This window comes from Tupaia chinensis, unplaced genomic scaffold (genome assembly GCF_000334495.1).
Source record: "Tupaia chinensis unplaced genomic scaffold, TupChi_1.0 Scaffold000077_1, whole genome shotgun sequence".
Taxonomy (NCBI): domain Eukaryota; kingdom Metazoa; phylum Chordata; class Mammalia; order Scandentia; family Tupaiidae; genus Tupaia; species Tupaia belangeri.
The window spans coordinates 3,253,847-3,266,203 of record NW_006159538.1 but is presented as its reverse complement, the minus strand read 5'-3'; positions in this window follow the sequence as shown (position 1 = coordinate 3,266,203).

Here is a 12,357-nt window from a genome sequence, read left to right as displayed (position 1 = left end):
TTTCTTTGTCCTATAAATGCTTTGCCTCTCTATCTTTCTCCTAATGTCCTTTCTCAGACTCTACTCTTTTACCTATCCTCTTCCAATGCTGTATCTGGAATTCACAACCATTTACTATGTTTCTATATTCTTTGTCATTCAGTTTTGGTCATAGAGTGCAGATACCCGGCACATATTAAGTGGAGACATACAATGTCCCTCCTTCACAGCCTGGCTTGTTTCATTCAGCAATAAATCTGCCACATTCATCCACTTTCTGTCAAAATCCAGGGTCTTGTTATTTTTTTATGGCTCAGTAGTATTCCATAGAGTACATGTGCTATACTTTTTCAGTCCATTCTTCTGTTTGTGGACATTTGGGTTGGTTCCATGTCTTTGCAATTGTTAATAATGCCACAATAAACATCGATGTGCAAGCACTCCACTCTTTCGATTAAGAATGCTTTTATCCTTTGGGTAGATACCAAGGAGTGGGATTGCTGGATCATATGGAAGTCCTATTTGTAGATTTTTGAGGAATTTCCAAATTGTTCTCCACAGTGGCTGGACCAATTTAGTCATTCTGACTGGGGTTAAGTGATATCTCATTGTGGTTTTGATCTGCATTTCCCTTACAATGAGGAATGTTGAGCATTTTTTCATATGCCTTTTGGCTATTCATATGTCATCCTTAGAGAGTGGTTTTTTTTCAACTCATTTTCCATCTTTTAATAGGGTTGATCATCTTTTTTTCAGAACAGCTGCTTGAGTTCCTTGTGTATTCTGGTTATCAGTCCCTTATCTGACGCATAGTTTACAAAAATATTTTCCCATTCTGAGGGCTCTCAAGCTATGGCCATTCTCTTTGAAGACAGTGACTCCCTTTTATGCCTAACTGACAAGAAAATTCACTGTATGATCACCTTTCTCTGCTCAAAGTCATAGATTAACTTCTCATCAATCAGAACAGCATGTACAGAGAGGAAAAGTGTTCTAACTATTCAACCTAGAAACTAGAGGCCTTTCCAAATAAAGGGTAACAGAAAAAGACCGAGACCAATCTAATTCAAAGGTTCTTAGGAAGTGTTACTGATGGCACAGGGCCTGTAGGAATCATGGTGTAAGAACTCAATGTCATGTGTTACTCCAAGAAGCCCCTTTAGAGCGTTTATATGAGATGTCACTCATACCTGGTGGGGCATTAGAAGAAACAAATGAAACAAGACTACAAATGGGATTTTAACCTAAATGCAAAGACTTTTCTTGACTGAAGTCTTATTAGATAATATTTTCTCTTTGTGAACTCTTTATTTTAAAAATATTTTACTTATCTACAACCAAAGAGAAAGTATTCCAGATAAATCCAGAGCCAAGGACATGTCTTATATCTCTGGGTGTCTCTCCCCATATGAGAATCAGTAGAAGAGAATAAAACTCAAATGACACAAATACTACATGTCTATGGAGAGGTGTTTCTAAAATACACGTGACCCAAGGAACTCATTTTCTGAAGTAGTAATGTCACAAAAAATGTTTAGTGCACCTTTTAGTTTTATTTCTTTTATTTTAATACAATAGAATGAAAAGAGGGACTTCATCTTGACATCTCTAGCCGTGAAAGCATTGCCTAACATATAGTAGGCACTCAAAATATAGCATATATATTTTTGAATGGACTATTAAATTACACTAAACAGATTTCTTTATTACAAGACTTCTCAGTCTTATTGCACTAGTAATATACATAGTGCCACCTCTTGGGGGAGGTGCTGGAATGCCTTATTTCTAAAACTTATGTGACCATGGGCCACCCAGAATATATCTATTCATATATACTAGAACAGTGTTCCATAAAAAATAGTTTGGAAAGTGCTGAATTAAATGAAAAGAACAGGTAAACTTTTCTAAGGCAAAGGGAATGCAGGTTAAATTTACAATATAATTCTGTTACAATGTTTGCTTTCCTTTGATCCTTGAATAAAAGAATGGAGAAAAGGATAGATGAAAAGAAAGGGAGAGAGAGGTTGAGAAGAGAGAGGAGGCAGAGGAAGATTTATTATACTTGAGATCTATTATACTTCAGTCCTTTGGGCTACAGAAAAGAATTTATACTTCTCTAGGCCTGCCCAGCAGATGATTGACAACTGGGGGCTTCAGTATTTATAGTACTGAACTTAATGATGATAACTATCCACAAATGGCTTTATGTTGTAAAAGGTTGCTAGAAACCTTTATCTGCTCAGTTGGCTATGACTAGGAGAGAAGATACTGATGGTTAAACCCATCCACAGTTTTTAGGTGTAATTTCATCTCCTCTTTTGTACTCTGGGATGCATATCATTGGAAAGTCTGGAGTGTTAGTGCAGAGGAAGTTAGGCACAGAGGGTGAGTGGGTAAAACTGTAGTTTGGAGACAGCAGTTGGGTTGGTAATGAGTATCTTGTATGATGGAGAAGATAATATTTATCTCATAAGTCGCGAGTATCTGAGGTATTGCATATGCCTTTATTACAGTGCCTAGTACTGGTAAATGCTCAAATGCTAATTATTGACATCATTAGTAATAGTAATAAGGACAAAATTTGGGGGCTCTGTTAACTCATATTTCAAGATTAAAATATTTTTATTTCTGAGAAGTCTGTATATAGAATTATATAAGAAAACTATAAATTATTTGTTTTAATGCAAATCACATACCACAAAATCCATTTGTTTAGAGAACACGATGCTTAGAAAGGGGACCGCTTGCAAATGGGAACTTTTCCACTCACCTCCTGTCTTTGGTTCTTCTCCCTAAAGAAAAGAAAATGATGCCTCATCTTAAAAAAAAAAAAAAAAAAAAAAAAGGAAGGAAAATTTAGACTCTTGCACCTTAAACTAGTTGCTTAATATTCCATCTTAATTTCATTTTTTTACCCTCTTTTTATCACATTCAAAATGGTCCAAAGTCAAAAGTTCATAACTCTAATTTTCCAGGGTCTGTTCTGAATGAATAACATGTAGCACAGCAGGAAAGAATAAGCCCTTTTCACATGGTTGCTGGCAACTAGTAGTCAATGAAATGAGAGGCAGAGGCTAGAGGAGAGTTTATTTCTGTAACTAGGTACAGGCAGACAGTCATCAAACTGTCTCTAAAAGCCCAACATGGTCTCACTATAGGTACAAGATACAAACACATGCAAATCACTCCTCATTACAATCAATCACTTTTTCCTGAGTAATTATTCTGATTTCATCAACTACCCATTCCTGGTTTTCTCATCTGACCATTCCTCAAAGAGATCTCCCTATTACTCAGTGCTTGGTCCGATTGTTCTCGTTAGAGATCTTTCTTAATTTCAAAATGGCTGTAGTTCTGCTGATCTGCTTCAATACCTCATTCTTCCCAGTAAAGTGTTTCTTACCTGTTTTGTACACCCTTGGCTCCCAGGTTATGATTATACCTGTTAATGGGCCCCACATCATCCTGATGATTCAGCCTACCCACCTGGAGGAACTCTTTTAATTTAGCATTCTACAAAAGAAAAAAACATTGGAAATTGATAACGTAGAAAGAGTGAGTGATGTTTTAATTACAAGGCACATAGCTTAGGCCCAATTATGAATTTAGTCCATAAACACTGTCTCTAAAGTACTCAGAGCAATAACTGACATGTACTAGGTACTCAATAAATATTTCCTTAATGAATAAATAGATAATTTGTTACCATTGTTAGAGTATAAAGAGAAAATTAACCAACCAATGATCCTTAAGCTCCCAGCTTAGATAATCTCTAGCTACACACCCCCCCCATATGAGTAAATATATAAGCAAGTTTAGATAAGGCAAACTAAGGAGACATTTTTGAAGTAAAGTGTTATTTCCTCCTTTGTTCCCCATCCTGTCTTTTCAAAAGTATTCACTGAAAACAATTTAACCAGTGATTCTTCCCCAAAATAATTATTCATGTTAGGGCATACATGACTATACAGGGACACATCATTTATATCATGGGCTACAGACAAAAGCAGAGGTTCTCAGGTGAAGTCTGTGACAACCCATTGGAGGCCCATCAGAATCACCTGGATTGCTTGTTAACTACAGATTGCAGTAGACATTCTGATTTGGTTGGTCTGGGAAGGCCCAGGAATCTGTATTTCATAAAGCATCTCAAATGAGTATTACTTAACTCTAAAGTTGAAGGATATGGCTCATGAAGGATATAATGAAATTTAAGGCATTTCAGGTTTTAGCACCAACTCTTCATTACTGCATTAGTGCAACTTGTTGCCAGTTGTGGGTAAAACAGTACATCTTGGCAGTGTGTAACCTCTGACTTTATGCATTGCTTCCATCTTAACTTACTCCATTAAGCACCTCTTACTTTCCATGTTTTCTACCAAATTGGCTGGATTTGTTACTTTGTTATAGCAGACCTTATTATTAATCAAAGTTAATTCTCAGGCTTTCTCTGTACTGCTCAGTTCATGTCTAGCTTAAAATTTCTAGTCAGAGTTGTGGCTATCTCCATCTTGGATTATTCTACTGTACAGGTTCAAACAACATTAGAATTTCAAGTATATTTGGGGGCCAGCAGGTTGTGTGTTGGTAAAGCACTGAATTTCCACATGGCTGACCGTGGTTGGAGTCCTAAACTTGGTGGCTTGACAATCACACTAGGTATGTGTGCATGGTTGCCCAAAATCCTGCGAGTAGAATAGAGGAGACAGGATTGCAGGGTGGCCATCATCCCTGCTGGGTGATTTCTCACTTTTCCTTTCTCTCTCTCTCTAGGGAGTATACGTGGCTTATGGCAAAACCTGAAAAAATTAAAAAGAATTTCAAGTATATTTGTTCTTTACTGATCTCTTGACAAATATCTGTTATTACCATGGGAAAAGTCTCTGTCTTCCCTCTTCTCTCCTTTTATTTTTGGAGAGGTTTTTGCTATAGGGTGTGTGCGTTTGCCAGAAAGAGCAAGACAGAGAGACAGAAAGCAAGAAATCCCCCCCCCAGGGGGGATGGCCACGTTGCAATCCCTTCTCCATTCTCCTCTCAGGATCTTGGGCATGCATGCATACACATCTGGTGTGAGTTTAAGCCACCGGGTCTGGGACTCAAACTGTGGTCGACCACATGGGGGAGTTCAGTGAAATAGCCATTAGGCCAACTCCTGGTTCCCCCCTCTTCTTTCTCACTCTTGATACCCTGGACCTGGGCCCAAGTGTAGGTCTTGATCTCTCTTTTTGATTCTCTAAACTGTGGAACTTTTGTAAGTTATCCTAGGTTTTTAGGCAGAAGTTACATTAACCTGTAGATTTCGTTATATCTGAAAAAGTCACCTCCATTCTGCAGGTGCCTTGGGGGCCAAGTATTACACTGTTAATATGGTATCAAAAGCAGGAGCTCTGGCTTTCCTTCTCTGTTCAATCTTTCAGGGCAGTCTGTGTGGTCTGTTTAGACAGAAGGTCACAATCAGGGAAAAGGAGGAGATTTGACCAGCTCAGGCTCCAAAGCCATCTCACTTTCATATACAAACTATCAACCTAAAAGGGAATGAAGATGGATGCTGTAGATTCTAGCAAGGAAGTATGTCCACCTCCAGGATATACATGCCCAAAGAAGACTGCTCTTTTCTCTAAGATTTTGAGAAGAGAGAGATATAAGGTAACATGTGGGAAAAGGTCCACTCTGTTACTGTGTTGGGAATCAATTGCAGGAGAACCAGGGAAGAACAGGAGGATAAGCTGAGAGGTATGGGGTACTACAGTAAGAAACCGAGGGAGAGGTAACAGTGGCTGGCACCAGGGTAGACGTGGTGGGGGAGTGAGAAGTTGGAGGGAACCCTGAGCCTGCCTAACTCTTCAATTTCCATGGTTTCTGAAATTCATAGACCATCAAATCCACCCAGTTCACATTTCTCTATTACCTCAAAGGCACTTTAATGAATGTTCTCCTGAGACCCTTTGCTAACAGGCTGAACAATGTCTGGACGAGAGAGCGAAACATCTGGTACCCATAAGTTCCCAAGTGGTTTGTTTCATCTGAACACACAGTTTGCAGTGTTTGAGCTATGTCAGTGCAAGCCTGCAGTATGGTGCAGTTGAGAAACACCATGCTAGGTTTGGACGAGCCAGTTTCTCATCCTGGTCCAGTCCCTGACCTGCCATATACCCAGGATAGGCATATTCCCCGTTCCAAGCCATGCTGCTATAAAATGAAGGGTATAGAGTAGGTGCTTCAGGCTATAAGTCTGTTTATTTGCTTTTTTCAAAGACAGTGATCTACCTGCCTTAGCCTCCTAGCTGAGACTACAGGCCCATGCCACAATGACTGGATTTTTTTTTTTAAGTTTATTATATTCATGATAAGTGTGTGCATGCACAAAAGGGAGAGACAGGGAGACAGAAGGGCCCTTGACAGGATCTTATCTTGTCACGATACCCTTTCCCAGACTTTCCAGCTCAATACGATCACATCAGCACTAACCTGGAATGTTCTGAGTGAACCCTGGGAACTGAACCTGCAGTTAGCCATGTGGGTTCCAGTGCTATACTTCAGTTTGCTACCCACTCTGCCACTGGATTGGGCTGGTGCCTAGCTCTAATGCCGACACTAACCGAGTATTAAGGGCCAGGAAAGTACGGTGATTGTGGCTTTACAACAGTTCCCCTTTGTTGCTTCAATGGTCAGATCTCTTCTGAGTTCATATTCTACCCTTGGCACCTGGACTCAGAGCCCACCTGTAAATGAATACCGATGAACATTTAGTGAGCACTTCCACACTTTACCTGCATTATCTCATATCCTCATACCCACCCCTGTGAGCAGATGCTATTTTTCCATTTATAGGATGAGAATGCCAAGATTTGGAGATGTAGTAAGTGGCATATGGTCTGAGTCAAGAACCTGAGTGCTCAACCACTCTGCTAAATTGACGCCCTCATATGATGCATCACCTAAGCAAAGGCAACTGCTTCTCTGGTCCTTCCTGGGTCCATATTGCAGAAATGGGCTCAGGGACTACAAAGAGAAATGAAGTCATATGAGAGTCAGGGGTTAGGAAGGAGTCAAAAAATGTTATATCAAGCTTGAAGTTTAGAGGTCAAAGAAAATCTGTATTTTCAAATATCTTTGTCCAGTATTGAGCAAATCTTTTCCTTATAATTAAAAAACCCGAACCTTCTATCTGTTCTAATTTTCCTTTCTAGTTTTATGTATTTTTATTTTCTGTTTTATTCCTTTTATTCAGGTGTAAGATGAACCAGTGATTATCCTATATTTTTATTACTTTTCCCCAAAGAGAGAGCTCTTGGATTTATTTATTACTTCAATTCCAAGTCTATTTTCTAATATACTGCTGCATGTTTTTTATTTTATTAATTTGTTTGTTCTGTTTCCCTTATGATTATTTCATTTTATTTTAAATCTCATCTATTTAATTCACAAGAGTGAACTGCTTATTTCAGTTTCATTCTTGTTTAGTAATATGTTTTTATGACTGTGAGTCTTGCTTTGTGTACTGTTCTGGCTGTTTTACATAGGTTCCAAAAGGCAGACATTTCACTCTCCTTCAATCATGGAATAATTTGTACTCATTGAGGGCCTACTACCTTCCAGGTATTTCATTTGTGGTTGAAGATCTGGCTTTTAGGTATCCCTTTCTTCATGGAGTTAGTTCAAATGAGAAAAAGCAAATAAGTCAATAGCATAAAGTAAGGGACTGATAGGGCAATTAAGAAAATGAAGCAGGAAAAGGAGTGATGGAGAAGGAGGTGATATTACACAGAGTATTCAGGGAAGGTCCTTCTGATAACTTGACAGGTCAATGGAGATCCAGAGGTGATGAATTAATGAGAGGGAGAAGAACATCCCAGGAAGAAGAGACAGCACGGTAAATAATCTGATAAAAGAGCATGCTTGGTCTGTTCTAGGGTCCTCAAGAAGGACAGTATGACTGGAGCAGAAACCATGTAGGTGGATGCAGTAGAGAAGGGGGCTAGAGAGGTACAAAGGAGCTGGGTCATATGCAGGTTGTGTGCAACATTACAGGCACACACTGGATATTATTATGAGTGTGATAGATGTTGGAGGAGTTTGAGCATGTGAACAATGTGATCTAACTTATCTAACTTATTGATTAATTTATTGATTATCAGCTTTTTGTATATAAAAATCACCCATTTTAATTGTGTGGTGTGTTGAATTTTGACGAATACATACTGTGTGTATGCAATTGATATAGGGAACATTCTGAATACTTCAGAAAGTTTTCTTGTGCACTGTTACAGTCAATCTTCAGTTCCACTTTTAGAATCAGACAACGATAGATCTATTTTCATTGATTATAATTTTACATATTCTAGATTTTCAACTAAATTAAATCATGCAGAATAGTTTTTGGGTCTTACCTCTTTCACTTAACGTAATATCTTTGAGAGTTATCCAGGTTTCTGTTGCATGTATCAGCAGCTAGATTTTATTATTGCTAAGACCATTTCATTGTATGGATATACCACAATTGCTAGTCCATTTACCAATTGATGGTGATTACAGGTGTTTGGCTATTGTGAATAAAGCTGCTAAGAACATTAATGTACATGTCTTTGTGTGTACATATATTTTCATTTCTTTTAGGGAAATAAAAGGAATAGTATTGCTGGATCATATAAGAAATACATTGCTTACTTTTTAAGAAACTGTCAAACAATTCTACAAATTGTTTGATTTTTTTGTATTCTCCTATTTGTGAGAGTTTTAATTTATTTTTTTTTTGAGCGAGAAATTTTTGCCATAGGTGCTTGTGCTCATTAGAGAGATAGAGACAGAGAGACAGAAAGCAAGAAATCACCCCTCAGGGGGATGACCACACCACAATTCCATCTCCTCCATGTTCCTCTTGGGATTTGGGGCACATATGCACACAGGCCCGACATGAGTTTAAAGCTGTTGGGCCCAGCGCCTTAACTGTTATGCCACCTGCTGGCCCCTGAGACTTTTAATTGTTAACAACTGACACTTAGTGTCTTTTTAAGTGTTAGAACGTGTAACACTTTACATGTTTTTCTAATTTTTGTTAAGCTAGTGGGCATGTGTTGGCTCCCACTTTTCTACTCCTATTCAACATAATACTGGATGTTCTCACTAGAGAAAGAGAAAGAAATAAAAAGCATCCAAATTAGAAGGGAAGAAGTTGATTTATTTGCAGATGACATGATTTTACAAATAGAAAAACCTAAAGAGTTCACCAAAAAACTCTTAGAACTGAGAAACAAAGTCAGCAAAACTGCAAGATACAAAATAACATACACAAATCAGTAACGTATTTATACACCAATACCAAACTAGCTGGAAAAAAATCAAGAAAAATATGTAATTTATAATTGATAAAAATTAAAAATAAAAAGTGGGACCAGCAGATGTGTAATGGTTATCCATGAACTGCCACATAGTCAACTGTGGTTCGAGTCCTGGACCTAGTGGCTTAAAATTTATAGCGGATGCATGTGCATGCATGTCCAAAATCCTGAGAGGAGCATGGAGGAGAAGGGATTGCAGCATGATCATTCCCCTTGTGGGGGGAGGGTGATTTCTTGCTTTTATGCCCTATAGCAAAAATCTCTCTTAAAAAATTAAAAATAAATAAAGCCTAGAAATAAACTTAATGAAGGAGGTGAAAGATCTCTGTAATGAAAACTGTAAAACACAGATGAGAGAATTTGACCACAGAAAAATAAAAGACAGCTCATGCAATGAAAGGATCAATATTTTTAGAATGTCAGTATTACTGAAGCCTATTTGAGAGTCAATGTTATAGCTATCAAAATATCAAAGACATTTTCCACAAAATTAGGAAAACAGCAGTAGTTTGTTTGAAACCATAAAAGATCCTGAATAGCCAAAGCAGTTCTGAGTAAAAAGAATGATACCAGAAACATCACACATCTGGATTTGAAAGTATACTTCAAAGCTATAATAACCCAAATAGCAAGGTAATAGCATAAAAATAGCCACATGGAAAAATGAAACAGACTAGAGAACTCAGAAATAAGTTCATGTATGTACAGCAAACTGATTTTCAAAACAAAAACAGAAAACACCAAGAACATTTGGTGGAAAAAGGGCAGTATCATCAACAAATGGTGCTGGGAAAATTAGATTTCCATTTACAGAAAAATAAAACTAGATCCCCATCTCTCACCATATATAAAACACAACTCAAAATGGAAAAAGGACTAAAATGTAAGATTCAAAACTATAAAAATACTAAAAGAAAATATAGAGGAAACACTTTAAGACATTGATCAGGGCAAAGATATTTTGTTTAAGACCTCAAAAGCTCAGGTAAAAATAAATAAAGATATGTTAAACGACAAAGCTTCTTTACAGGCTGGCATGGTGGTGCAGTGGCAATATACTGCTCAAATGATATTGGAGCTATAGAGAAGATTGTGGGTTTGGATCCCAAGTTGACCTATCTAAATGCTGGATGTGTATACCCCATGATCCTGACTGGCTTGAGAAGGTTAGTGGGGAGGGGTTTATAGAGACTCAGTTGAGGGTGCTTGTCTCTCTCTATGTATCACTGTTATGAAAGAAATAAACTTCAAATTAAAGCTACTTTACAGCAAAATAAGCAATCAACAAGGTGAGGAGACAACCTAAGGAATGGAAACAAATATTTGCAAATAACTCATCTGACAAGGATTTAATGTTTTCAATGTACAAGGAACTAAGAAAATTCAGCAGCAGACAGTAAAACCCAAAATACCAAAAATAAAATAATCCAATTAAAAAGTGGGCAAATGAATAGATATTGAATAGACACTTCTTAAAAGAAGATATAAAAACAAAAAAGTATATAAAAAATGCTCACCATTGCTAGTCATCAAGAAAATGGTAATCAAAACCATAAGGGGATATCATTTCAACTCCTGTTAGCAAGGCTAATATCAAAAAGACGACAAATAATAAATACTAAGAAGGATGTAGAGAAAGGGGAATTCTTATATGCTGTTGGAGGGAATGTAAACTGCTATAGGCATTACTGAAAACAGTATAGATGTTTCTCAGCTAAAAATAGAACTATCTTATATATAATAATCCCACTACTGGCATATATCCAAAGGAAAGGAAATCAATATGTCAAAGACATCTACACTCCCATGTTTATTGCAGCCCTACTTAAAATAACCAATTCCTTTTTTTTTTTTTTTTGGTCCTGTTTACCTTAGAGCTAGCATTCAGCTTCCAGAGAAAGGAATATTTTAAGGTGGAACTGTGTGGGTTCTGTGACATATAAGATCTACTTCCTCTTGGTGAAGCAACAGGAAGTAAAACAACATGAAAATTCAAACTCTAGAAGATTTTTTTTATCAATCGTATAAATATATTAATTAACTAAAAAGATATTTATTGCATGTCCACTATATATTAAGAACTATAGTAAACGCTAAGAATTAGTTATCAGGTGACAAAATAGAGGAAATATCTAGCTGCATGAAGCTCATGTTCTAGTAGGGTATAATAAATAAAAGATACTGGAGGCTAAATCTGCACTAGGCATTAGTTCTTATGCTTTTTTAACATATTACCTCACTATCTCCTCAAAAATCCCAGAAGGTAGGTACTATTGTTATCTCCATATTATAGAGAATATCTCCATAGTGTCTCAGATTGCAGTGCTGGATACCACATAATTGACTTTTAGTTCAGATCCTCAGTTTGGCCTGAAAGCATGGTGGGTGTTTGTACCAGCACCCAGGACCTTGAGGAACTTGTGGGTTAGAAAAAGAGATCAAAGTGTGACTGGACCCTGGAAAGAGTGCTTTTTCTCTCTCCCTTCTGTCTCTCTCTCCTTCATGCATATGTGCATACAAGAGTTACCATTAAAAAAGGAGAAATATGGCATCCCAGAATGTGAAGAAACTAATAACGGCATAGACAATCTATTCCATGAAATCCTGGAGGAAAATTTCCCATGTCTAGAGAGACACTCAAGCATCCAGACCCAAGAAATACAAAGGACCCCAAATAGAATCAACCCCAGAAGATCTTCTCCAAGGCACATCTTAGTCAGACTGTCCAAGACCACAGATAAAAACATGATACTAAAACTGGCAAGAGAGAAACGAGAAGTGACTTACAAAGGTCATCCCATCAGGCTAACACCGGACCTCTCAAAACAATGCAAGCAAGGAAAGAATGGGAAGATATATTGAAAGTGTTAAGAGAGAAACAATTTCAACCAAGATTATTATATCCTGCAATATTATCCTTTCTATGGGAAACAAAGATTAAAATCTTCTCAGACAAACAAAACCTGAAAGAATTTGCCAACACCAGACCAGCTCTTCAAGAAACCCTGAAGAAAGTACTGTTCCAGGAAAACTAAAGAAT